Source organism: Schistocerca americana, unplaced genomic scaffold (genome assembly GCF_021461395.2).
Source record: "Schistocerca americana isolate TAMUIC-IGC-003095 unplaced genomic scaffold, iqSchAmer2.1 HiC_scaffold_489, whole genome shotgun sequence".
Lineage (NCBI taxonomy): Eukaryota > Metazoa > Arthropoda > Insecta > Orthoptera > Acrididae > Schistocerca > Schistocerca americana.
In genome coordinates, this window is record NW_025726224.1 from 12,501 (window position 1) to 17,500 (window position 5,000).

A 5,000-nucleotide genomic window follows, 5' to 3' on the forward strand; every position below is an offset into this window, starting at 1 on the left:
ATCCGACGGAACTACGCCAACCATGCCGGCAAAACAGTATCGCCATCTATGAAAATACGGCGAAACCACATGCAATACCTCCATCTATGCGAATCTGACAACACTACGTCCGCCATGTCGAGCGCACCGCAAAACATACCGCCATCTGTAGGTCTCCCGCAACATGACCTCCTGCAACGACGATACCGTCATCTATGAGACGCCAAGCCGACTAAGACAGCCATGGGCCCACAGTGCCCTTCTTTCGACCCCACCCACAAAGCCTGCATCCTCTGTCGACAACAGCACCCCAACGCCAGCGCCTCTGCCGCACGAAGTCGTGGACCGGCAATCACTCCACCTGCACCTGTTCGTGCCCCACCCCAACCGCCCAACTCGCAGCTCCAGCGGATGAACGGCGGACTTTGCTCGCACTCGCAATGTGCAATCCACCCCTATAACGTGCGTTTCATGAAGAGTTATGTCCAATATGCGACATTCCCGCTGTCCCTATACATGAGCTGCGAGCTGTACCACGTACGAGCTACAGACGCGAGCGCGTTGCTCTCTGTACGAATGCAGATGCTCAGCGGCAGCTAGGAGGCGCTCCATCCATGTCGGTACCGGTGAGCGTTGCACTCGCAGTCGCAAAAACGTACGGCAAGTATATTACTCGGAAGAGTCAATGACAGTCCAAGCCCCCCTGCGTGGGAAGAGTCTTCCTAGGCCATGACCCACCGGAAGGGCGCAGCGTCCCCCACCCCAGACATGTGACGTCACACTATCGGTATTGACGACTAGACTGATTCCTTATAATCATTTGCCATACACCGGTGGAAGCTGCCGAGACGAGTAACTACATAGCGGGCTCGCCGTGTCACTAATGTACAGAGATACAATAGTTTCGACTGGAACCGGATTAAACGTATACACGGCGCTGATTAGTAATAGATAGAGCCATCAGAATACAGATAATGTATACAACTGTCCGTATACATGCTGAAAGACTCTGCTCACAATCACACGTCAGCCAGACACTCTTATCACGCACTACTCTCTGCCTGTAACAGGCACACAGACAATATCTAAGCACCAGCATGGAACAACACCCAGTGCATCCTCTCTGCCACATTAGACAATCCACACTATCATAACCAGACCGGGAGGTCCACTCGGAAAACAGAATATCCCACCCTTCCGACAACCACCATTGCTCAGCTAAGCCACCAACACCCACACATGTCCTACACAGGGGTGCACCCAACATCACAATACTGCCTCCTGTCACACCACACAAACAATGGCACGAATGAAAGACACAGGTCTGCCACAAGCATGGAATCAGAGCGCCGCCTGTTATGAGCCAAAGGTGCACCCTGACGTGGCAAATCAGATGATGCCGCAGTCATTTACTTACGATAATCACAATCAACAAACCAGCCCCCCCCCCCCCCCCGAAAACACCTTTCCTTACAACAATGTGTGCCTTAACCTAACCCGTATTGTGCCTTAACCTAACCCGTATTGTGCCTTAACCTAACCCGTATTGTGCCTTAACCTAACCCATATTGCGCCTTAACCTAACCCATATTGCGCCTTAACCTAACCCATATTGCGCCTTAACCTAACCCATATTGCGCCTTAACCTAACCCATATTGTGCCTTAACCTAACCTATATTGTACCTTAACCTAACCCATATTGTACCTTAACCTAACCCATATTGTACCTTAACCTAACCTATATTGTACCTTAACCTAACCTATATTGTACCTTAACCTAACCTATATTGGGCCTTAACCTAACCTATATTGGGCCTTAACCTAACCTATATTGGGCCTTAACCTAACCTATATTGGGCCTTAACCTAACCTATATTGGGCCTTAACGTAACCCACGTTGCGCCTTAACCTAACCTATATTGTACCTTAACCTAACCCATATTGTACCTTAACCTAACCTATATTGGGCCTTAACCTAACCTATATTGGGCCTTAACCTAACCTATATTGGGCCTTAACCTAACCTATATTGGGCCTTAACGTAACCCACGTTGCGCCTTAACGTAACCCACGTTGCGCCTTAACGTAACCCACGTTGCGCCTTAACGTAACCCACGTTGCGCCTTAACGTAACCCACGTTGCGCCTTAACGTAACCCACGTTGCGCCTTAACCTAACCCATATTGCGCCTTAACCTAACCCATATTGCGCCTTAACCTAACCCATATTGCGCCTTAACCTAACCCATATTGTACCTTAACCTAACCTATATTGTACCTTAACCTAACCTATATTGTACCTTAACCTAACCTATATTGGGCCTTAACCTAACCTATATTGGGCCTTAACCTAACCTATATTGGGCCTTAACCTAACCTATATTGGGCCTTAACCTAACCTATATTGGGCCTTAACGTAACCCACGTTGCGCCTTAACGTAACCCACGTTGCGCCTTAACGTAACCCACGTTGCGCCTTAACGTAACCCACGTTGCGCCTTAACGTAACCCACGTTGCGCCTTAACGTAACCCACGTTGCGCCTTAACCTAACCCATATTGTGCCTTAACCTAACCCATATTGCGCCTTAACCTAACCCATATTGCGCCTTAACCTAACCCATATTGTGCCTTAACCTAACCTATATTGTACCTTAACCTAACCCATATTGTACCTTAACCTAACCTATATTGTACCTTAACCTAACCTATATTGTACCTTAACCTAACCTATATTGTACCTTAACCTAACCCATATTGCGCCTTAACCTAACCCATATTGCGCCTTAACCTAACCCATATTGCGCCTTAACCTAACCCATATTGCGCCTTAACCTAACCCATATTGCGCCTTAACCTAACCCATATTGCGCCTTAACCTAACCCATATTGCGCCTTAACCTAACCCATATTGCGCCTTAACCTAACCCATATTGCGCCTTAACCTAACCCATATTGTACCTTAACCTAACCCATATTGTACCTTAACCTAACCTATATTGTACCTTAACCTAACCTATATTGTACCTTAACCTAACCTATATTGTACCTTAACCTAACCTATATTGGGCCTTAACCTAACCTATATTGGGCCTTAACCTAACCTATATTGGGCCTTAACCTAACCTATATTGGGCCTTAACCTAACCTATATTGGGCCTTAACGTAACCCACGTTGCGCCTTAACGTAACCCACGTTGCGCCTTAACGTAACCCACGTTGCGCCTTAACGTAACCCACGTTGCGCCTTAACGTAACCCACGTTGCGCCTTAACGTAACCCACGTTGCGCCTTAACGTAACCCACGTTGCGCCTTAACGTAACCCACGTTGCGCCTTAACCCAACACACGTTGCGCCTTAACCCAACACACGTTGGGCCTTAACCCAACACACGTTGGGCCTTAACCCAACACACGTTGGGCCTTAACCCAACACACGTTGGGCCTTAACCCAACACACGTTGGGCCTTAACCCAACACACGTTGGGCCTTAACCCAACACACGTTGGGCCTTAACCCAACACACGTTGGGCCTTAACCCAACACACGTTGGGCCTTAACCCAACACACGTTGGGCCTTAACCCAACACACGTTGGGCCTTAACCCAACACACGTTGGGCCTTAACCCAACACACGTTGGGCCTTAACCCAACACACGTTGGGCCTTAACCCAACACACGTTGGGCCTTAACCCAACACACGTTGGGCCTTAACCCAACACACGTTGGGCCTTAACCCAACACACGTTGGGCCTTAACCCAACACACGTTGGGCCTTAACCTGCTCTGTAATTGTCATACGACGCGTTAAATTAGTGTGGTGTTGCCTAACTGCAACCCCCGCAATATAGTTTGCTACTCGCACTGCCTGGTCCCCAGAGTATCGCTTCATGTTAAACACCTTGCAGCTATACACTGTAATGCGGATGGCAGCAGGACGTACATGCTCAATGCCCTTCGCAGTTGTTCATTGGCATTTGCATGGCGAAGCACAGCCTACGTTGTGGTACGGCGTGTGTCAACTGTCCGCTGATGTTGTACGTCCAAATCACACACTGTACTGCACATTGGTCCTCATGTACTGAATGATACATCGTGGTACATGTGTGACCGTACCACGACTGCGCCAACAACGGCGAACCATACGGTCCAAATATTGTGCACTCAGCTACGTGTCGTCTCCCTATAAGAGCTGGATTGCAGTATGGTATGCCGTGGATGGCGATCAGCATGAGCCGTCTGTTGATGTAGTGGCGCGTGTTGTCAGACGTAGTCGTCTCTTCTCACACACCGTGATAGCATGGTGCACTGCGTTCCACATCTGCGACATGCGACAGAGGCCGGTTGACAGTCGTTCGCGCAATGGACATCGCATACGTACGGGGGCCACCTTCCACGTGTTCGCGAAGCGTGCACATGTTGTTGCGTGTATGTGGGCAGACATAGTGTGTCGTGACACCTGACACAGGCATGCAACAATCGTTGAATTTGCAAATGGCGATGGACGTCTACGTTTGCTGGTGACGTTACGCAAATGAACAACTGGTAAACGGTTGTGGTGCGGTTGTTCTCGCTAGAGGTGAATCAGTGATGGCGACGATCGGTTGAGCTACCAACCGGTTGTTTCAGCGATACCCACCATGCCCACGAACGTGAATGGCATGTGGGTGTGAAGCGATACGCGGCGGTGGCTGGGTGGGACCGTCCCCGGCCGGTGAGGGGGGGCCTCCCGGCGTGCTGGCCGCGCGGTGCGTGGGCGCACGCGCTACAGCCGGCTGGTGGGGGCGGCCAGTGGCAGGCGCGCCGGCCGACGGAGGCGGCAGGCGGCGCAGCTGCGCGCCGGCGCACCCTGCACGCGGCGCCGTGCGGCCAAAGTAGGTCCTCGCGGGCCCGGTGCGAAGCGCGGTGGACATCTGCAGTGTGCTGGTCCGATTGAGGACTGTGTGCGCTGAGGATGCGCCGCCGCCCGGCGCTCGGCGCCGCGACGCCGTCTGCTGCTCGGTCGCCTCTGCGGTTCTCGCA